Source organism: Gymnogyps californianus, chromosome 5 (assembly GCF_018139145.2).
Source record: "Gymnogyps californianus isolate 813 chromosome 5, ASM1813914v2, whole genome shotgun sequence".
NCBI classification, from domain to species: Eukaryota; Metazoa; Chordata; class Aves; order Accipitriformes; family Cathartidae; genus Gymnogyps; species Gymnogyps californianus.
In genome coordinates this window covers 20,824,292-20,847,892 of record NC_059475.1, presented here as the reverse complement: position 1 = coordinate 20,847,892, position 23,601 = coordinate 20,824,292, and the positions used below count along the sequence as shown (strand labels likewise).

The 23,601-nt window shown below is 46.2% G+C and overlaps 1 protein-coding gene across 1 annotated transcript in view; it reads left to right on the top strand.

The window, feature by feature from the left end:
* Nucleotides 1–792: 792 nt before the first annotated feature.
* Nucleotides 793–23,601, top strand: part of LOC127016796 (USP6 N-terminal-like protein) — a 70,781-nt gene continuing 47,972 nt past the window's right edge. Inside the window, exon 1 of the mRNA XM_050897530.1 lies at nucleotides 793–857. The gene's annotated coding sequence lies outside the window, so the exon portion shown is untranslated. The remainder of the gene's footprint in view (nucleotides 858–23,601) is intronic.

Here is a 23,601-nt window from a genome sequence, read left to right as displayed (position 1 = left end):
GCGGTGACCTTTGCTTCAGTTGTATCATCAGAAAAACATCTCCTTACGGCTGCTGAGAATTGTTTCCAGTAAAACATCTTTTTTTCTGATACCTCTTCTTTGGCATGCAGTGGGCACTTTGCCTGCCTGCAGCGAGGTGTTTCTGCAGCCCATGGAGGTCACTTCTGTCACAGCTTTTGCTCAGTGTTACTAGATGTCTTTTGTGTGACTAATGTACAAAAGCTTTATAAAAAATCAGTGGGAAATATAAAACCATTTATATTATAAAACCATAATGATGAATCAATAATAATAATAATAATGAAAAAATGGAAGCATCCTGGCTCTGACATCAGATGGGATTCATCTGCTCTGCAAACTGGAAGAAATTGCACAAGTGCTGTGGAGCAGGAGATCTTCAGCAGCATCTCAGGGAGAGGAGTAGGGGAATTGCGCAGGTGATTGCTTCTGTCCCATTTATCAGCCTCTTTTCTGCCCCTCTACTTAGATGTTAACTTTGGTGTGTTGACTGTTGAGGAGGCTTTGCTGGACAAACAGCCTTGGTTTGGGATTCATCATCTTGCCTTTTACCTTGGCTTCCTTCTGTGATTTTGGAGAAGTCCCCTGACAGCCTCGTGCTGGGTACCTCCGCTGTGGTGCCAGGGCTAGGCAGGAGTGTGTTCAGGGCAGGGATCTAACACCCTCCCATCTCTCGCGAGGTTGCCTTGGCATCCTTCCTTTTCACCAGCCAGTTCTTATTAATGTCACTAATTACCATTCTCTCTAATGCTTACAGGATTTGCCAGTTCCCATATGCCAATGGGGATCGTGTTCTCGCTCCTTGTCAGGGCCTTAAGAGAAGCCGATGCTCTGAACAGGTACGTTTGCCGTGCTCCTCACAAGGGGGAGAGGATCTGTATGTGTCCAAGAGTGAAATCTGTGCAAGGTTTGCCTTATGGGTGTGGATTGACAGATACTGTGGGAGAGAGTGCTCCGCAGTGAATAGTTTTTTTCCATCCAGATGTGTTGTGAAAACACCCAGGCAGAAGATAAAGTTTGCATTTAGCCTTGCTGACAGCCCTCTGAGGAAAGCATAGCGTCACTGCAGAGCAGCTCCTGGGAGGCCAGGCTCCTTGCTAATGCGGGCACAGCCTTTTCCTTCCCATAGCACCAGCTGGGGAATCCCGGTCGAGCTTGTGGCTGCATGCGCCACTATTGCGCCCTCCTGCTTTGCTGGCCTTCGGTAGCTCCCCCATAGCGTGCATCTGCCCGCCGTCCCAAGTGGGGTGGGAGGAAGCTGTTTTCATGTTGGTATCCAGCCATGAACAAATCTGCTGTTGTTTTCTTAATGTACGGCAAGAACAGCCTGTAGCAGCTTATTCCTCCCTGGATAATTACTGCTCTGCTCTGTCACTGATTGCTATCAGCCGTGGAGTAGTGCCTCCGCTGCACTGCCCGGTGCATCCTTTTGCCCAAGTTATTTGATGTATTTATTGCTTTAAGGCATCAATGTCAACTGAAAAATCTCATCTGCGCTCTCTGCACCTGTTTGACACATTAAGTGGATTGCTTGAGTCGGTTGTAGTCACCAAGATGCCAAACATGCTTTCAGTGATGCCCCTCACTGTGCTACCAGCAGGTCCACTTGCACCTTGATTTCAATTGCTGCATTACTTTGAGGAGGAGAAGATATAGGGCTGGGTTGCAGGCTACATTTTTATTACCTGGAATCATGTTCCCAGCTGACCAGAGGTGCATGTGCAACCACTGGAATTGGAGTGGAATATTTTGCTATTTGTGGTTGCTCAGGGGAGGTCTGAGAAGCAGGTAAATGGATGCTGCTGTGGGAGCATTAATGGACAAGGAGGGATTGGCCTGGTACGCCGAGCTCGAGTCTTCAGCTTGCCGTAAAAGCTTACAGAGCAAAAGAAGCTCCTTCTGCAAATGTCCATCCCTGATGGATCTCATCCCAAAATAGCATTGCCTTGCATTTGGCCTGCCTGAATGGCCTGTTTGATTGTAGGAGGACATAACCGTAAATCACTGCATGAAGCTTTCTTGATCCCTAAAAAAGTGAAATGGATTCATTATGGAAAGCAATCTTTCTTGAAAACCTGGTTCATCCGGGACTGTATGGGTGGTGCAATGAACACGCTGGAGGAGTAGGAGTCAGGGCGGAGCTGTTTCCACCTAATTGCCCTGTATTTCCCAGGGTTTATTGCACCATGCAAGCAGACATGCTCTCCACTTTGGAGCTTAAAGCAGAGCTGGTTAGTAGAGCACTGCCTGTGCTTCCCATGCTAGCCTTCTTGTTGTACTTTCCTTTTCTTAAATTAATTTTCTAGCGTAAAAGGCCTCTTTTTAAAGGGAGAACCGTAATAAGAAGGGGAACAGCAAAGGTAGGATTGCCTCCATTTGCTAGCAAGCTGTCGCAGGTGCGTCTGAGTCAGAGGGAGCCAGCACTGAGTCAGTGCCCCAGAGTCCTGGTGACTCAGGTGGCAAAAGCCCAAGTCATTCTTTTACATGCCTGAATTGCAGCAAATTTCATGTAATAGGGCTTCGCCTCCTGTAGTGACTGTGTAAGGAGCAGTGTGTCATCCTCTTCCTCCCATATGGGTTACGAGCAGCTCGGTTCACAGGGGATGCAGGCAAGTGGTGGTGGTGGCACTTCTCTTCCTGCCAAAACAGGTGGAAACTTGATTTACCCCAACACCCTCAACCCTACCTTTCCCTCAACCCTACCTCTCTCCTTTTTTTCCCCCTGTTTTTCGTTTAAGATGGGACAAGTTGCAGTAGTTGCAGCTGTCTATCTATTGAGCTTGATGAGATTCTCATGCAAATCTGGAGGTTGTGTTCTCCTGGCAGGTCTGCTTGCATGCATTATCCACTACTTCATCGTACTGGGAAGGGATCTATTTTCTGAAATGTGGTTTATTTTTAGTCGAGGCTTTCCCTGTCTAACTGGCAAAAGTTCAGCATTTGCAGCGCAATTTGCAGAAGCGATTTCACCAAACACTTGGGCTGGGGGAAGGGAGAGGAAATGTCATATTAGCTAGAGAAAAAGCTAAATGCTGACTTGAAAAAATAGCTTGAGATGCTGTTTTGAGAGCATAAGGATGGGTAATGCAAGTTGAGAACAGCATTGCGTTTGCTGCAGTGGATAATTCAATCTGGGTTGCTCTTGTTTTTCCTCACGATGGCTGCCACAGAGGTTAACCAACAGTGGATGGATGGGAACTGCTGTTCAGGGTCTGGTGGTCAATGTAGCCAACCTTTTGGCCTGACCCTGAGCAGTGAGTTAGCAAACTCACCTTAACCGCAGCATCCATGGGAAGAGTACGTCCATGCAGTGCATTGCACTGTCCTGTTGCACACACGCTTGGGGCCACTGGACGCTCACCGAGGGTCGAGCTTTGTGATGATACAGGCACTGTCATCCCCATGTTTGAGTACCCTTGTCAGATACCCTGAAATGAATAGGGTGGCGTGTGGAATGTCCTGGGGCAGTGCTGCAACTGTCTCTTCCTCTCCTCCCCAGCTGCTGCTCCAGGGACAAACTGTCTTCACACACCTCATTGCTTTCACCAACTGGTCCTAACCATTCTGGGTCTTGAACTGGCTTCTTATGTGAACAACTACCCTTCAGAGGTGCAGAGATCTTTTATTCTTGTTCTTGCATCTCCCCTGACATTTCCACCACTCTTTTTACAGAGGCATCTTTGTTACTGTTAGCTGTTAATGCTGCAAACACCAGACATCTGAGGTGACACCAGGAGTGGATGACTGTGTGCAAGCCTTTGATGCTTACTCCTCTGACAAATGAGGCTTGGCTCCACGTGTGGGCACATAAATGATTTGTTTGCTGCTGCAGGTTAACTCCTGCAGTTTGCTTTATCCTTCTGTTTTTTCCTTCCATAGCAGACAACTGCACAGCAGCTTTGTCATGGTTCCATTAAGAAAACAAGGAGAAATTGTTGAGTTTCAATTTTCTTCTGAATGTTTGGAAACCAGAAGAAAGAGGGGAAGTAGCACTAGGATTTTAGATGTATTCTGCATTCAGTCCAAGTGGGTATACATTGTCTGCAGGTAACGGAGCCGTATCTTTGCAAAAGAATTGGGGATGAAACTTTTAAGTGCTGTTTCAGTCACTGGGGTAGAAGCACCATGAGAATCAAGGTAAGAGCACCCATCAACTCTCTAGAGCTAATAATCTTTCCAGGGGGAATTAATCTAATTTAACCTGATAAAAGAATTTAGGCAGTGGGGGAAGTCTCTGCCATTTCCTGCTGAGCTTCCTGAGAAGACTGGGAAAAATTAAGTGCCGAATTGACTCTCTCTCTCTCTCCGTGGGGGGCTTATGTTTTCCTAAGACCTGTTGTTATCTTCGTGTTGAAAAAACATCTGTATCAGCTAGCAAATTATGATTGTTTTAGCTGCTCAGTTTTCCCTGGTTCCCTGAGGACTTGCTCGTTGCGAACCTATTTGCAAATCCCCTGTCCATGTGGGATGCAGAACATCTTGCATGTGTCCCAGTATTGCTGCAGTTGTCAGCCCCATGCTTGCCATACCCCGATGACCTGTGGATATGGAGATTTCATAAGTTTGAAGCTTTTCCTTAGGGAAAGTTTGTGGGTGGTTGTTTTTGGGGTTTTTTCCTTTCTTTTTATTTTTATATTTTTTTTTTATATTGCTAATTATTTCAGGGGAACGCCTATCTTATTAGTGCTTTCTCCCCGAAAGGTATTTCTCTTCCTCTCTGTCTCTTGCCCTCAGAGGCTGGAAGAACCCTGATACATTAGGAAAGCCAGTCTCTACTTTAAATGGCCTTAAGCATGTGAATATTCAGCTCAATTTCCTTTTACAGCGGCTTGTTATGAAATAAGCAGGAATCTCGGGGCATCCCTGGGTCAGCTTTTCTTCTGACCCTTGGGTGAAAGCAAGGAGGGTTTCGCTCCAGCGGGTGAGTGCTTGGAGGAGGAGGTGTCCACCTCGAGCTTTGAGTACTCTGGTAGGAAAATATTTCTCCTATCAGTGAATTTTTGCTGATATTGTCGAACTATGCTTAAAGTATGTGGGCGTGTATTGTAATCTGCTGGCAAAGGCGCCATGAAAATAGCCATCCTGGGTTGGACCAAAGGTGCATCTAAACTGCTTATGTCCAAAGCAAAACCCTGTCTCCAGTGGCGGTAGAGGAGCTGCTCTGGAAGGAGCTAGATGGAAGCTGAGCAGCCTAATTCAAGACTCCCATCTGCTCTAGCCTGACTTTGTGTCTTGCAAATGTGCTGGGTTTTGAGCAGGCTGAGAGCTTCACTTGGCTGGCAGCCTCCAGCCCCAGGTAGTCTGGCAGGCGAGGAGTAGCCACGTCTGTGGCTGAACACTGAAACCAAGGTCTGCATGTGTGGTTGCAGCGGTGGGAAGGCTGTCTCTGGGTTACCTGCAGTGAAGGACGGAGCTGACTTTTGCAAGGTTCAGATCACCATTTTTAAAATCTTTGTTTAGCACAGATGAGGAGCTGTGGCATGCAGATCTGTTCCTTGGGCATTTCACAGTTCATGCTTATCCAGCCCTCTAAGCATGACAGCACCAGTTGAAGTGTCTTTCAATTTGCTTTCACATGCAGAGATCTCATGTAGCCCTCATGGAGGGTTGGAGGGTCAGCGTTTGGTGCCTGTCTAAATTGCTGCTTATCCCTTGAGGTTGTTCTGCTCTGCTTTGCTCTGTAATTACTTGCCATGCATTGCATGCTTCCCAGCAGCTTTCGCTGCAGTTTTTAAAAGGGAAGATAAGGAACAGCAGACAAACGGACATCTGGGAGGGCTGCTGGTAGTGGGGAGGGGGAATGGTTTTAGCCCTCATACTTGCATGAAGCACACTCTCCAGGCAGATCCCACTGCAACTCTTGATGAAGTTTCCCTTTCCTTGGCTGACTCGTTGGAAAACCCTTTTCACTCCGAGCTTGGTTTGGAAAGAGAAACACCCACACAGATGGCTGCTCTTCAGTTGTCATTCACGTTGGGGTTTTTTATGTTCCTTTTTGCATTACCCTCAGGTGAAAGCCAGGCTTGCTGCCAAAAAACATATCCCAGAATTAGAAAGAAACTAAACACTAAGGGTATTCTGTTTTTTCTCTCTAAGCTAGAAATGCAATGGGCTATCTAATATTTTATCAGTTCACAAAGGATTGTGTTGCTTTTTCTTTTTGGCTGAGTTTCCATGTAGTTCACTTGTTTGTTTTCCTCAGATAAAAAATACAGCTTTTGTTAAGACTTGTTTTGGCTATGTTTTGCTCCTTGCTTGAGACTGTCTGAATGGTGCCACTTTTTCTAGACAAATGCTGGTGTTCTGCTTTGGAGTCCTGCTGGTCTCATCTGATAAGGGATTTTTTTTTTCATCCTAAGTAGCTCTCAGAAGAATTGCTGGATTGTTAAATAGTAGGAAGTATTTTCAGGTCTTTGAGATATTGTAACTGAAGGCAAGGGAAGGTGAGCAATAGCATTGCTGGAAGACTTGGGTTCGGTGTGCTGGTGATTTATGAAACTGAAGTTACAGCCTCTTGCTTGGATCCCTTGCTGGGATCCAGGATGTTATATGGCGCAGTCCAGGTGAACTCCAGTTTTCTGGCCATACAGGATCTTTGGTCTTGCATTGCTCCTGGCTTTTTAGCCAGTAGAGGAGAAGCAGAGTTAAGTCACAGCTGGCCGGCATGCAGCTGTGGTTGGACTTCACTCTCTTAAGTTTCCTTGAGAGGATGCTGGAGGGTCCCGCACTGGGCTGCCAGAGTGCAGGAAGACAAGGCTGAGGAAGAAGGTGGAAATGGCAACCTGAAGGCAAAGGTTTCTGGTGGCTTTCTAGAATTGCAGCTTGCTGCCCACTTCTTTATGTTCTCTAACCCTGCAAAATTGCTGTGGCAAGAGCCCATGGTTGGCTTTGGTAGGCTGGAAAGATGTCAGCACAAGGAAGTGGCTGGTACTTGCAGGTGTATTAACTCATTCCTGAAATACCCATTTTTTTTAAAAAAAGTTTTTTTTTTTTCCTAGGGTAGCTGTTTCTGGGGCCTTGCTGGCCATGCTTTGAGTGGAAATAAGGACTGTCTGATGGCTGGTTTAGAAGGACAGGGACTGGTGCATGCATGGCATGCAATGATGCTGATAGTGCTGCCATCAGCCCCTACGTGTTTCCATACCTCCATGTTGCACGGTGAGGACCACACCAAGGAGAAGCGCAGTCTCCCAGTGATTTAGCAGGTTGCATTTAAGTATGCCAAGATTTATCACTGCAAGATCGGTGGTGGCTTGAAAGATGCCCCTGCTGTCTCTCTCCTGCAATGAGGATTTTTTAAAGGAGCAATCTGTGGAAGAAGGAGATGAAGCAGCAGACGCAAATTTTCTTTAAGTAATGGGAGGGCAAGTGAGATGTTTGCTGCTGTTCCCATCCACAGCCCCATATTTATTCCACGTGCACGTTGTCCCATCTTGGGAGGGCCCTCACCCTTTACGTTAGGAGGTGTAGCTTGTTTCTGAGACATGGGAGGATGGAGAGGGGCTCACATGGCTGACGAGGCACCTCCTTCCCTCCACAAACAATCCTTGGTTCCTTGTTTTCTGCCCCTGGCGCGGTGCTAAGCAGAGACAGCCTCAAGGCGCGGTGCCAGCAGCCCAGACATGGCGGCTGGGCTGGTCCCACGCCTGGGTGGGAGCCATGGGAGGAACCAGGTGGGGAGGACCGGGGGCTGCATCTCTGTGTGGCGCAAGTGCTGGGAGCTGCCGAAACCCCCGTGCTGGGTTTCTGCTAAATGCACTCCTGGATTAAACCGGGTAAAAACCAGGCTTGTGGGAGCTGGGATAAACGGCTCGACCACAGCAATTTTCTTTTTGGTCTTTATTTACTAGCGTGCAACTGCTGTAATTCCTCTGTGTTACTTTTATCATCCTCGATTTCTGAAAGTATGTTTTTCTTTTTCTTTCTTTCCTGAGGGTTTTGGGCAGTGTTTTCCAAAGCTATTGTGGTGGGCATTTCCCCTTCTCTCCCAGCAGCAGCTTTCATTTTTGAATGAATAGCTCAGTATTGTTCACATTGTCTTCCAATTTTATGGGCTTTTTTTTTTCCCTTTTGACTTTGACTAAAGCAGTCTCCTAAATGCTTCTGGAGTCCTTCGAGTCACTTTGCAGAAAATGTTTTTTTATATTACAGAAGGTCTCGTATTCAAAGCTCCAGGCAGGAAAACTGCTTTTGTAGCGTTCACATTTGAGTTTCTGCAAGCATGATTCTTGCGGGCTCTTTGCTTGGTTTTTGGCCAGGTCTCAGTTAAGATGGCGCTAAATTCAGCTTTAAGCAGGACTTCATAAGCTTGATGGAGTTGACTTTTGTTGAAATGTTTCTAACAACATAACAAACCCTGCTACTTCTGGTTTCTACGTAGCATCCCATGTGTTAAATCTGTTCTACTCTTCCAGCCCAATGCCTATTCCCCGCCCCCTCCCCTCCCTCCATTCCCTCCAGAAATAACAGGTTGTTATTAGGATCTGTATGCATATGCATTTACCAGGCTTGACGTAGCTTTGCACAGAAGACATTTATTTCTTTACCTACGTTGAACTCAGAAGCTGGACCCTATGGTCAGCATGGCGTACATCTGCAAACCTCGCTTGGTTTGTTCAGAGCATGATCTTCTGACTGTGCAAAGACTTAGGTTTGCTTCCCTAGTTTAAAAGGAGCTGCAGTAATGAGTTTTGCCACTTAGATTTTTTTGGAACTAAATATCTTTTAAGTGAGAAGTGGGCTTTATTTGCATTTTTGGGTTTTCCGCCTCCCCTTTGAGCACTGAATACTGGTTAAAGACTTTGGGTTATATCAGCCCGGGTAGATAGTATTTGTGGCATAGCAGCGGTGTCTCCTGGGATGTGTTTGACTTCTTCCCCTCTCTGCTAACGAACGTTGATCTTGTTGAGGGAGACAAGATCTCCTCTCCTGTTGGATACTGGGAGTCTGCTGATCCAGCAGTGGGAGGACTGCGATGAGCAAACTGCTCAGGGACGGGATGCGAGCCACCCACAGCAAGTCACTGAGATCTTCTCAACTGCCAGCTAATTACCGTGACCTTGCAGTGTTTGCAGCTTGTGATCTGATGCTCAGGAGATAAGTTTCCTGAGTGTTAATTGTTTGAACAGTGCAATCCCAGTACTTGCCAGAGCTGACCAACTGAGTTGGATGCGCTCTAATGAACAACATGCTCCTCAGCTATTGTACCCCTTAAGATAGGAGAAAAAAAAAAAAAATTAAAAAAGGGTGGAGGGGGAGAATGGGACACATGTAGAGATTAATAACCTTTTCTCAAGTTGCTGTTCTCATTTATCATTTGAATTAGCTTTTTTTCCAGTGTAACACCAGAATTTTGTAATAAAATCCACATGTGAGAAACCAGTGGCGCGTCTTCTAGTCAAAACAGCCTCCATGTCATCTGACTACTTAAATGGTCATAGAGAAATGTTTGGATTAAGCAACTAGAGGCTGAATGCATGTTGAATGAATTAGTTTCTCCCCTTTATACTGTAATGACGATGCCGTTAGAGAAACCACATGAGAGGAACATTTCTCAGAGCATCTCTTCAGAGTTCATGTGTTTAAAACTGCAAACTCAAGTACTTTTAATCACAGTTAAAACCTTTCTGGGTTTCTTGGGGAGATGCTTTTCCTTGGTTAGGTTTTGTGGCAGGGCAGCTGTAGTATGTGTGCTTGCTGCTGGTGATGGGTTGGTCTTGGAGCAGAGGAGGTTGTGTCCTCCTGTTTCAGCCCTTGACCTTTTTTCAAGTCATGCCTCGCTGTGTCAGCCCCTCTGAGAAGCTTGGTGATAGGTGTGAAGGCATATTAATTATTTTTCTTCAAAATTATGGAGTGCTTGCTTATATTGACCTGGAGTAATACTCCAAGCATGGTAATGACTTTTGTTTCCATAGGAAAAGATGCACTTTCTTTCCTTCTTTAACCTTGTTTCACTTAAGGTTGCTCTAAGCAGCTGTTTCTTTGGCTGTTTTCAGATACCAGCCAAAAATACTGGTGTTCAGCCTTCAGAAGGCTTTATGTGTAGGTTAAATGAAGGAATAATTTAATGAAGGACCTAACCATGTCACGGTAGCATCCCTTAGGTAGGTGTAGTCATGATTACCTAAAAATGCCAGAGGTATAAGGTAAGAAGTTGATTATGTTCCTCCTTGAAAAACCTGGTTAGAATTAGAGGTCAATTAAAAAAATGTCATTTTCAGAAGGGCTTGTAATTGACGGTTGCCTGAATCCTGAATTCAGACAGTTGTCTGAATATTATTTCTGAGTGAAAACGCCATTTCCTTCTCTTTCTGCCACCAAAATTGGAGATGCCCTTCAGGTCTCCAAGATGAGGCAAGTAGTAGTCATCTCTGTGCTGCAGTGGTGTCTCTTTGACTCTTTTTGCCTGGTGTATGAAAAATCCTCCAGGTAGGCTGGGTTGTGTTTAAATTAGCTGGTCCTCTACCTCAATTAAGAAGCTCTCTTGGATAAATGTTTAGTGTTAGCATTGGAGAGAAGATTTCTGTAAGTAGCCTGATGCCAAGGCTATTGGTATGTTAATTGGGAAAAAATTTTAAAAGAGAAAAAGGAAAAAAAAAAGTAATATCCAGGGACTATACAGCTTGCTTGAGCTTTCTAGCCTTAGGGATTTGGCGGGCATGTTGTGAAAGAGACTCCCGCTTTCCTGATGGAAACCCTTTGGATTAAACTTTCTTTGAGTCGAGGGACTTTGCACGTCTGGTATGGAAAAGCCTGCAAGCGTACCCAGCTCACAGCATCTGTGGAAAAACCAGCTGCTGTGTCTGCTTGTGAGTGATTGTCCTGCGGATCTGCCCAAAAGTCTGTTTTTTCCATTGCTTGAGCACAGTATCAGGTTTGGCACACATTGTCACGCAAAATAATACAGAAAGGATTTGCAGCTGACGCACCTTTTAAAGAGCCTGTTATTATAACCTTGCCATAACACATTAATTACGCTGTTGAGGTTATGATAGTGGTATACTGGTATAGCTAAAATGGCTCCTATATCTATACTACCAAGGATTGCTTTGGTTCTGTCCTTCCAAGTTGGCATGCTGCAGAGGTACAAGGCAGTTCTATTCTGCTGTACTTGCTCCCTCATCATGTTTGTATTGGTATCCATAATAAAATAATCCCTTGCTATCCCTAATAAGATTGCAAAAGCTGCAAGGATGAGGCGTGAGAAAACAGACTTGGTGTTAATAATTTAGAAGCTAGATGCCTAATGCTTTCTTAATAGTTGCAGTTGCACACATGAAAATATGATTTGTGTATTGATATGATACGGACACCCTGCAAAATGCATGCAGTGTGAATTTTTACCTGCGTAAAACTGTACTTGTAGACATAACTATTCATATTATACTTAACTATTAATATATCTAATGAAGGATTGCCCTGGATATTGGACTGAACTTGAAAAGTCACAGCGGGCATGCTTACTGCGTACTTTGTAAGCTGTATTGATCTGCAAATTGGGCAATCACCTCCTTTTGGTGGGAAATGTGACCCTACCGAAGACAAGTCTTTGGATTAATTTCAGTTGCACATTATTTTCCTTCCAAATCCAGAATTATAATTTATGAAAGTAGCAAGGAGATGGATGCTTACTGGATGCTCTTGAGTTCTTGAGAGGATTTTTGGGACACCCTCTGCAGCGAAGAGGTGAGGAGCTGTCAGCCTTCTCAGTTTGGTAAGCTTGTCTCCTGGTGTGCTCCGTCTACAGAGCAGATGCTGGAGGGCACCAACTCAGTGCGTGTTTTGCAAGCTCTGCACTGAAGCACTCTGCTTGGTTTGAGATATATGAAGTTGCTGTATCTTTTTCCTGGAGGCTGAGCTATTCGCCTACACTGGAATTGAAGATAAAAAAAACCAGCCGTTATTAGCAGATCAAAAAGAGCAGTCTGCCAGCCCACCTAATGCACGGGTTACGCCACAGCCCGGAGCTGGGCTTTTTGTTAAGAGCAACTCAAGAAAAGCAAGCGAACCTCCGAACAAAACAGAAACCAAAACTAACAGAGGAAGCATCTGCTCTTCAGATGAACTGATATAGGTGAGGGAGGAAAAAACAAGTCATCAGAGACCTCCAAAGGCTTGCTACTTTGGCCTGAAACCTGCAGTTTGGAGGTGGCAGGCATTTCATAGTCCTATGATGGTGATGCAGATGTTCCTATGGTACAGTCCTAGGCAAAAGCAGGCTGGGTGATGAACAGTGGCAGAAGATGCTGAGCTAGGATGCAGGAAAGCCATGTCTCAGGTCTTGCTCTGTTTAGACAAGTTGAGATGCACCTCTGCAGGGCAGCTCCAGTTCTGTTCTCCACCGTGGTTTCAATGTGATGAGAAGTACAGTGGGGAGGAAGGGAACCTGGTCCCAGCATTCGCCTCCATTTTCAGCTTGCGTGGTAAAGCAGAGCACAGCACCATGGGACTTGCTTGACTGCTCTGCACGAGCATCTCCCCATGGCAGTACGGTAGGAGCCGTGGTCTGCAGGACACTTAGCTTCGTGCTGAGGTGGGCTGGTTTATTTGAAAGTCTGGCACAAGGCAGAGATGCTTAGGTTAGTGTTTTTATTACTGTAGAATTTCTAATGCTGGGTTAAGGATGCATCCCTGCAAACACGGGAGCAGGAGGGCTATTTGTTCTGGTCACTCTTCTAGTTGCCAGAAGCCCGGCTGGTATGAGGCGGGAGAAGAAATGAGAGGAAGGGTTGTTTTAGCTGGATGCCGAATGTAAAGAGCAGGTACAATATACCCACACGCTGCATTGTTGGCACATAAATCTAGTGAACAGGAGAGAGGACAGACTGCTTGTATTGGCACTGCTGTCAGCTCTCATTTTCTCACAGCTGGGGGACCATGAATGCACAGACCCCATTGATGGGATGTCCTGGTTTTAACTTTCTCAGTGAAGGGATTTGTCTGCCCTGAAGCATAACACATTTCTGCATGCACCTTTCCGATAGCAAAGGGTTTCACACCCCTTTGCTGAACGGTCCCTTGCCAGTCCCGGGGGTGGCTAGTGCCATGTCGCTTATCTTCACTTCTCTGTGGAGTGAGACATGCCTGGCCCAGAGTTTTTAATTGTGATCATCACGCTCATTATTACTGTCTGTAATGTCTGTAGAGCTCAGAGTCTTTTATTTAGCCAGCAACTAGTGAAAGCATCCTCATAAAATTTTAGTAATCTATCATTTTAATACCTTAAAAGTCTTGGCTCCTTGTATTCAGAAGTGAGTAACCTGGTGTGAGAGTGCCTGGTTGCTCATAGTGTGCACGAATGCTTGAAGCAGCTGCCAGGAGTGGGAAGTACAGGAGGAGCGCAAAGAAACAGGAAGATTTGGTCAGCCTGGTTGGAAGGTAGCTACAGCAGCGAGCAAATGCTTCCTCTCACACGCACGTGCGATTTCTGACATTGAGGCAGAAGGCTGACAAGGTGCCTTGGCTTGGAGGACAAGTTGAATGATGTGCATGAAGTCCTTATGATTTCCCCTCTCGAGGCAGAAGTGGCTAAAAATCTTCAGAAGAAGAGACCTCCACCTGATTTTTGTTGCTGCTGATTTGTTCTGGATGGTTGGTTGCTGCAGGGAGAAGGATCGTTGATCTCTGCTCCGTATTACTGGTGTTGTATTTGTTCCTGGTTCAAGGGAAATGGAGGCGTCCTCTGCGTGAGCCATTAACCTGTTTCCCGGACCTAGCTGTATTCATGCATCTTCTGACAGAGCAACCCTAAAGTGAAGCTGATCAGCTTCCTCCCTACCACGAACGTTTCCGCTGTTAATGAGAGATGTTTTTGTTTTGGAGGAAAAACACACCCGAAGCCACCCTGGCAGGTTTGCTTGTGCCAGGGTTCGACTTGAACACTTGGTCAAACAGAGGAACAGCTTGGAAACAGTGCTCTGGTCCTTCAACTGCCAGAGGACAAATGCAGGAATAAAGTGGCTTAAAACCCCCTCTATTCAGCAGTACGACACAGCACCGTCTTCCTATTCCTTGTGTGTGTACCGCTTTTTACAGCCTTCCGGCATCATCCACCAATTAATGATTTTGGTAAGTGCTTGCTGTGGAAAAGCTGTGGTGTAGAGAGGTGATCCTGGCATGTCTTCCTGGAAGCTCGTCCTGTCTGCTGGCGCAAGAGTTTTGTAAGCACGATCTGCTTGTTGCAGCGTCTAAGATTGCAGTGGTCGATGCGGCAGGGATGTCCAGGCAGATGGAGGTGCCTCTTGCCCTCAGATTTCCGCTATAAAGCTTGTGGCCCACTAATTATGAGAGCGGATGCTTTTTGTAATGGGCTGATGGTTGTGGATACTGGATAAATTTTGTGCAACTCATTGGGGATCTCAGTCCTGGAGTCTGAGCTGCCTTTGGGTTGATGAAGTGTTGCTGCACTTATTCTTGTCCATTTGAACACTTGCAGTTTCTGTTTCAGTGGCATGCTGTGGAGAAGACGGGACATGCTGTGTCTCACTGCTTGGGGCTCTGCACCAGAGAAAACGTTGTTTCCCTTCCAAATCCTCTGCCCAAGAAAGAGCAGGTGGTAGTTGTTCTGTACAAGGACAGAAGTATCTGTGATCCCTCCTTGGTCTGCTCGTATTGCAGAGCCCTGGCAGAGATGGTCTCTTAAGATGCCAGGACTGAGGGTTTAAATGCTGGAGCACAAACCTCTCCCAGCTTTGCTGTAATACCAATGTATGGTAGCTCAAGAGTGGAAGACCTGCCACACCGGCTCCAGCCAAAGTCCAACTCGGCCAGTATCCCCCCGCCAGTGACGACCAGAGTGGATCCTCAGGGAAGGAGAATGAGTCGCTGGGTTTAACAGCTGCAGATGGTCTTGTTCTCCTGCAGTTTGCATGTTATCTTGCAGACACTTTCTATAACTTGCTCTGAGTAGCAGAACATGCCACAGCCCAATTGTGGGTCACTTGGAAGAAGTATTTCCTCCTGTTTGACTTTTTTAATCTGCGATCTCACGGTCTTTCACTGTGAAAGTTGTTCTTTGTTCCTAACGTGGTGTGCATGACACCAGTGGCTCCTTCAGGTTGTTTTGTTTCTTGCCTCAGTACATAGATGCCTTTTTTGTGATGCCCATGGCTTAATATTTCATGATGATATACTGTCTACCTTGACCGTCTGCGTTCAGGCAAACACTTTGTGGATGCTTTGAAGAGGATTAGAACTGACCTTCTAATTGGAGAGAAAATAGGGTAATTACAGACTTAGTTGAAAAAGCGTTCTGTGCTCCATTGCATTGACTTTCTTGCTTGAGGAGCTGGTGAACATACTGAAGAGAATGAATTTGGAAACATGCCCATATGACCCCACATCTATTACTCAGCAGGCATTTTTGTTGCACATCTTGCATTTATTCTCTTGCTGAAACATTAGGCAATTGATCCGTCTTTCCATTCTGTAGCTGGACACCCCTTTGCACTGTCTGTCTTTCCAGCTAAAAATGAAGTGAGAGCGATGCTTGCTAACAGCATGATCTCAGTGGTTCATCTAGAGGAAGACAGAAGTTGGCTGCTCTCTCCATTTAATCGCTCAGTTAAAAGTACTGAAAGCTGCAAACGAACTCGTTTCAGTTTTCCAAATGCTGTGATAAGAAAATAACCATCCCTGTTTCCTCAAAATTGCCAGAGATGATGTCCATACACGTAAAAATCCAACACATCCAAAGCCCAACTCACAGGTTCCCGTGCAAGAGCACTACTGCTTGAGATGGCCTGATGGAAATAATAATGCATCCAGTGAATTGATCGTCATACTCCACAATAGATAGTACACTTTCCAGCAGCTTAATTTACTGTGGTGCGTGGGGAGGACAGGTCTGTGTTGGCTGCGGGTTTTCCTGGTCTTCCCTCAGCAAAGATTTTTCTTTGCATGTCTATGGATTTCTGCTTTATGCATGTAGAGGTATTACTTGGTATGGACTTTGGAGGCAAAGGGGAAGCTGTGCCAGTTACCATGAACAGTGAGGGCTCTTGCTCGAGGTGACTGATGAAGGGAACAGGCTAGAAGTTAAGCCTACAAATCTCTACTTCTCTGCCAAGCCTTGTGTTTTCTCTGCGCTGGTCCATGTTGAGAGGATTGGAGATCCATCAACAGCAATAGAGTAGAAACTGGGTGGTGACTGGTTTTGGTGAAATGTTTCCTGTGTGTCTTGGTTTCTCTTTTCAGTGAGATTTTCTTAAACTCTCCCCCTTCCCCATCTTCTGGTGGTTGGTGCTAGATCAGATTGAGAAGGGCCTTTGTCCATGGCAAGGGCTCCCAAACACTAAGATGACTAATTTAATTGATGATGGGTCTGAGCAGAGGAAAGAGCTGGCTGCGTGCTCATGGCTCGGTGGGACGATTCCTCTCCTCTTGCTTTTTGGGTTGTGCCATGGTACCTGTCATGGTTTCCTGTGAGGCTTGTATTCACTGTGTGTGCAGGATTTGTTCTTCACCTGGGACCAGAATGTGACTGATGTTAGTTTAGGAATAGCAGCAGCAAAACCAGGCTGCTATCATCTGCTCTCTGAAAAGCATTGGGTTGCTGTTTTTCCCCTATGCCACAACAGAGCACTACAGACTTCTCCATCTCTTGCTCCAAATACAAGTAGCTTTCTTTGGTCTTTCATGTTCCTGAAGAACCTTGTGGCAACACAACACCAAAATTCTGCTGTTCAAGTTGAGGTATGCCATGGACATGTCCTTCCCCTGAAGGGAGGAGGAGAGCATGGACCAAAGATGACAAATGTTACGCGTTAAACAAGATGACTTGTCACAGTGTAGCTGGCATTAGTAGTCCCGGGAGCTAAACTTCTGTGGGGCTTGGTGTGCCCATGTGTCCTTTCCACCGTGAGATGGAACTTGGCACAGTCTGGCTTTGCAAAGCAGAGTCAAATGCTGTTGGAGAGTTTTTTCCTGACCTTCTGCCTTCCTGCTGGAGCAGAGCCTGCAAAATGCCAGCCTTTGCCGATCTGAAGTCAAGGGTCTGGTGTCCCACGAGGTGCATGGCACAGGGGATGGAGAAGCCTTGTGGCAGGTTGGGAGCACTGAGCATCTGTGGTTGTGCCGAGTGTGTTACGTACCCGCATGCCAGAGGGTGTCTGTCAAGGGCTGGGTTTACAAACAGAGGAGCTCATTAGTTAGGGCAGCTGGATGATGTGGCAGGGGGCCTGGGTTTGGGTAAGCTTTTGGGCAGCTGCTTGAAGGAGGAGGCAATTGCTGAAACATTCATAAACTTGACTGTGAGCAGACTCTTCCCAGTTGCCTTGTCCACGGTGGAGATGGGGGAGCGCAGCCAAGAGCTGCCATACTCATCCCAGGGGAGGCGGCAGGGAGCAGCCTCGGGAACCTGCTGCTCCCTGACACGCTCCTCTGCATTAATTCTCTTCATTAATTCCCATAATAAGTTTCTGCCTTCAAAAGCCTAAATGAGCAGAGGTCTGCCAGAGCAATGCCAGGAGTGGTAGCTTTTTCTATTTTTATTTTGTTTTTCCTCCTGTAAGGCTCATATGAAGGAGAGTGCTCTTATAGTCTCAAGAAAAATAGCAACAAAACAATGCTAAATACTGACTATAAAAAACCTACTTATTTGCTGCATGCATGTTGCAGTGGCAATGGGGGTGTCTCATGCAAGCCCCTTGTTATGTTAGCTTTTTTTCTTTGCTGCTTACATAAGTTTAAGACTTTTTAATATTTTTCCCCTATATTTAGAAATAAGTGCACAATAGTTCAGCCTCTGAATGCCTTCAGTCTTTGCATGTCTCACGAGATGGCTAGGAGGTGTGCTGGTACCTGGTTTTATGGCCCCATCTCCAACACGAGCTAGGCTGACGCATCTGGTTGTGAGCATTTCCTGAAATTATTGTTGTCTTGTTTTCCTTTATAAGCTTTCTCCTGTTTTCCTCCTGAAAAATAACACAGTGGATGGTGGCAGGAGCAGAGTCAGGGAATTCAAAGTTAACTGCTGAGTTTGTCCTTAGTTCACCCCTCTCACGTCTCTCGCCACGGCAGCCTGTGTTAGCAACGATGATGTTGTGTTAGCTGGAAGAAATAAATTTTCTGCTGCATGAGGAATCGGCTAATCATTATGTGCCTCGGTTTCCCCATTTAAGAATATGTTCTTTAAATCTTTAAAACTGCCTGTCTTCTCCCAAGCTTGCATCTCTGTTGAATGGACATGAATTTTGTTATAAAGTCCTCTGCAGCAGTGCTATCGTGAATCCGATGCTGCTTCCTACAGACAAGCGCAAAGTGTCTTTCTTTGTATCATTTGTGGAATAGTCTCCGTAACAGGATAGGACTTGAAGTTTTCCTCTTTTTTTTTTTAACACACCCCCCCCCCCCCCCCCGCCCCGGGTATTTTTGCAGACGTTGTGGTTAAAGGCTTCTATTTTTAAAACCTTAAATCTTGGAATGTGGCTCCATAACAGTATGTAGTGGGATTTGGAAAAAAGTCTGCTAAAATTGTATATAAGGGATAGTGGAACAGTTAGGTCATGTTAAAGTTGTTAGACTTTCTGCTGCTGGTGCATGTGATTTTTTAATTTTTTTTTTTTTAATGAAAGCAGACCTATGAATGTTTTTCTTTTTTAAAAAAACAAATAATGGGCCTTCCATCTTGGACAAATGTCCCTTTTTTACGACAGTGGTTTTTTTCCCAGTTAATGGCTTTTTTAGTGGGAGCTGCCCTGTTCTTTCCATCTGATCTCTGTGCCCACACCTCTGAATGTTTCCATTTCAGAAAGGAGGAGGATGCCGGTGCCAGCAGATGAACTTCAAAAGCTGCCATGCAGGAAAGTGTCACAGTTCTGAGGCATTAGGAATGAGCAAGAAAAAAAAAAAAAACCAAAACCAAAAACCACCAAAACCCCTTAAACTTTTACTGCCATGCAAAGACAACAGAAAAACTTGCTTCTTGGTTCCTCTGGTCCTTGTCATGCTAAAATACTGGAACAGTATAATCCTGTCATCCCCTAAAAAGAATTGGAGAGATTTAGGAGCACTAAATAGTTTTCAAGGAAAATATGATGTTTTACCTATCGAATGCTGCAGTTGCGCTGTCACGCTCAGTGGCTTAAAATGGGACTTCTGGGTGCTGCTTAGCTGCAGGACACAGGTAAGGGCTGTCTTTCTCCATAGGCCATCGTATTGCTGGTGTTTTTCACACCGCAGACCCAAGTGGTACCCAGTCGTCGTGCTCACCCCCATCCCTAGTGCCCAACTCCAGCCATCCTGGTGGAGCCCAGTTTGAATTAGGCAATGTTTTTCTGTCCAAGCCTCCTAAGAGCCTGTTGAGAGGGAAGGGGAATGGCTTTTTTTTTCCAAAGCAGCTGAATGCAATGCCCTAGTTACCATGGTTTTTTAAATGGAGTACTTCAGAGGATGTACAAAAGCATCTTAACACTTGCAGTACAAAGAGAATGAAAGGACCTAGATTATGTCAGCACTGCAGCAGAGGCTTAAATGAGTGTCATTCATTTATTGTTAGGAGATGACCCAATTTGGGTTGTATTTATGGAGTGGGAGGGGAGAATGGACCTGTTTCAGATGACTTTTGAGCCTTAAATGTACTTACAGGCTTTGTGTAGGGATTGCATTGGCTCCCGCTGGGTAAACAGAGCCCTTTGGAGGGTGTTCCCCATGTACTGGCGCGGTGACGCGTCCTGCCCTTCCTGGCTAGACGTGCGCTGCCAAAATGGGTTGATTCATGCCACGTCTCTCCGCGTGGCATTGTATTGGATGGGGAAAAAATGAGTTGTCAGACAGAACCTGCCCAGCTGATTTTTATTTATTTTATTGCATTTTCTTGCAAGGCTTTTAAAGCATCCAGTTACTTTATAATTTTGGTTCCAGCCAAGCAGGTCCTTAGCTGAAGGCTGTGACCCTGCAAAGGACTGGTGAAGGTAATAGGTCGTTAAGTCTGCACACAGTGGGATGCTTCTCTTTTTGCCTTTTTTCCCCCTTCCTGTAAAATGACAGGTGGTCTGTTTTAAGTGCCACCTGTGTCACAGTCCGCTGTCCCCTTTTTTTCTCCTGGCTGGGATGGCAATGAAGAACTCCCTTTTCATGTTAAAGGGCTTTGAAATTTGGGTTAGAGTCTGCTCCTGCTGTCTGCATCTCCTTCTGGAAGGCTCTTACCTGTCTTTTAAACAAGTTTGGTCCTGCTGGGAAGAATACACCATCTGCAGATCCTGTGAAGGACATAATTTCTCAGATTATCTTTTTTTTTTTTTTTTCCCTTGCAAGGGTTCCTGTAGTCATTACATCAAACTCAACCTTGATGATGCAAACTGCTTTGAGAAGTGTCCAGAGCAGAAGCTGCTGTGGCCTTAAACCCATCTGCAAATTTGGGAGGGGGAAGGAAGAAGATAAGCAAGGAAAACTCATGAGGAACAGGAGCTTGGAGAAGCTCAGCCTTTCTAGCAAACACTCCTTTCTAGTTCAGATGGGCCTCGTGTGAAGACTAGTGGAAATCTGAGTTTCATTGTAAATTGATTAGCAACATTCCCATTCAATTCAGTGGAGCCAGGGTTGTGTCCTCCAGCTAACCAATACTGTAAGACTGTGCCTCTTCCTTTGGAGAGGCATGTCTGCCTCGCATTCTCTGCAGCCTGCTTTTAAAGGGAGCCCTTTCCCCATGAAGAGGGGCAGAAAGGCATCCATCCCTTCCCACAGCTGTCCCAGCATGCCACAGGCTGGTCTGCTCCAGGGGAGCTGCACCCCAGCTCTGGTGGGGTTCAGCAGGGTGGTCACCGGAGCACTGGCTGGAGGAGGAGAGGGCTGCAAGTGCTTGGAGGGACTGTCTGGATTTGCTCCTTTGGAGACATCATCAGCCACAAAGCCTGGATGCACCCAAGCCCAGGCTGTGCTGGCAGCAGCTGACTTCTGCATGAAGGGAGGTAGTTGCTCTGTAGGAATCAGCACCCGATGCTTTTACATTTGCAGAGAACCTGCTGGCTGCGAAAGCTTTCTTGTTTGTGGGCAAAAGTATCAAAGTGGTGTTAAATGCAGGTGTACTGCACAGCTGGAGGCAAGGGCGGGCGGGTGGTCTCATGGGGCAGGGTCCCTGGGGTCTGCCAGCAGACCAAGGTCAGAGCGGCACCAAGTCGCCTGCAGCAACTGCAGAGTTGAGCGTGTCGGGGCAAACTGGCATTTCCTCCTTTCCCTGGCTTTCCCGGGGATACGAATGGCAGTTTTGATAACTAAAAGCTTCATACAGAGAGGTCTCTCTGGCGTGGGAGATGTGAAACCGAGTTCAGGCTTGGATGTGTCCCTTTTCTGTCTGTAGGAGCTTTAGGCTGGTTATTGTGTTCAGTTCATTTTTCTTCCTGATTTTTTTTTTTTTAAATCAAATTTGATAATGCTGGTCCAAGTAAAGGATAATGAAAATTACATAACTTGCCCTACCTCTTACACAGCCACTGCTGTGTGTATTTAGTAGTTTAATGAGAAATGAGGCAAGGCAGAGCTCATTTTGCTTTCCTATGACCAAGCTGGCTCTGCAGGACTTAGGAGTAAATGGGATAGTAACTGGGTGTGATGTTGTGGTCTTTAGGGCAAGACTACAGGAAATTCATTGTATTCCTTTGAACAGGATGGAGCCTTTCACATGATTATTTTTTTTTTAAACTTTAATTCTGTAATCTTGATCTGTTATCTAATAGCAGGAAGACTCCCTAAACTTGGAAATGTATTTCATCTGCTCGGGGAGCAAGAGACTCCATCTTTGTCTGTCTGGGGAGGTCTGGCCGTCCCCCTAGTGTGGGGCATCTTGTTTAGCAGATGCTGGGGGTTGCTGTGCCAAGGGCAATGCATTAAATCACCTTTTAACTTGCATTACGGCTGGAGGGTTTTTTTGTTGCAGCAGTCTGCTGCTGTTGGCTCACCTCCAAGGTATGTTGTGGGCTGTGTAGTTCTTGCTGACACGGACCTCCCCCAAACTTCCCCTCCGCTGTGTCTCTTGCACCTGAGAAGTTGTTCCAGAGCAGCTTTCCACTGCATCTTCCCACTCGGTGAAATCTGTCTGTAGGGGCGGTCTGTCATTCATCTGTCCTGACTGGTAAGCTGACTCCTTCCAGAGCTCAGTGTGATTTCAGAAGGAATAAAAAAATACTTTTAATGTCAGTGGCTGTGCATCAAGATGATTGATTACTACTTCTTCCTTCATCCTGATAGCTTTTCTTCTAGACTTTTTAGGCATGTGCAGATTATAATTTAATTTCCTCTTGAATTTAACAGCTTTAAAAGGACTAAAATCAGCGGCTGGTTGGAGTTGTGAATGGGGATGCAGAAACTTTCATGCCCTTCTCTTCTAGAGCAGATAATGCTTCAGGCGCAAAGGAGAGCAGAGAGCTGTCCTGTAAAGCAATCTGCTGCATGTTTGCAACCAGAGTCCTGTTTCAGGCCCTGTGGGGTAATGTTTTGGGATACTCTTTTAATCTCACGTGTGACCCTCAGCTTTTAAAGAGCACAGCTGAGTCTGCTTTGTTACCTTGCCAAGTTTGAGTCGCACATGCTGTGGTCCACAAGCCTGGACAGTGGCTTTTCTGCCACTGTACTTCTCCCTGATGCTTTTAATTTGGTTTCAGTGCAACACCCCTGCCTGCTTCTCCCTAATAACCTCTTGCCCTGTTTCAGCTAAATTTTTATGGGGTAGAAATCCTACAGAGTTAATTTTCTACTTGCTGGAGAGATGCAGTCCTAAGTTAACGGCTTACCCTGAGGGAAGACAGGTGGGACTCTGGCAGCCCTGCCAGCTTCTCGTATGCCGGCAGCCCATCAAGGGTAGAAACAGTATGTCTGGTGGCTCGTCACTGGAGATGATGAAGAGGTTGTTAGTGTATTGATGCAAGGTGGTAAGACTCAGGGGACGCAGGGAATGACTCCTTAAACAGTTGGACTGCAGTCGTTAAGGTGTCTACAGAATAGCTCACACCCCGCTCTTACGTCTGGTTCAGAGGTTGTGGGGCGGTGGAGCCACCCGACGACCCGCGGTGCGGATGGGAGAGCTTGCGGCTGAGCTGTGGCCCTGCCGCATGGAGCGGCTAACATGCTTGACCATCCTTGGCGTGGCTGGGCAAGGAAGTCCACGGAGCGTGGCATTGGCTTGCTCATCACCAGCATGGGCTCCTTGCCGTTGTGTCCTGAAGCCTTGGGGAGCATGAGCTCTTTTCTCTGAGGCTCCTGCAAGACAAAAGGCAAAGTGCTACAAACCACAACAGCTTCCACTCTAAAAATACCATAAAAGGCTGTGTCCTTAGAAGCTGGGCATGGGAGCAGTTCCCACCCACATTACTGCAGCATGAGTCACTAGGCTCTTGCAACTGCTCTCCATGTGGATGCCCGGCTGAAGATGCAGCGAGGAGCAGAGGGAGGAAGGAGACCCGCTCCGTAGCGCTGTGGAAGTGATGAAGAGTTACGAAGAAGAGGATGACACGCAGGCACACGTGAACTCAACCGAACCGCTGGATGATTTTGCTCTTGTTAGTATTTTTTTCTGAGAACTTCCAGCAAATGCTGCTTGCTGATGATTTGAGCTTAAGATGTTTGCAGCCAAGAGTCTTCTGAACATGCAGA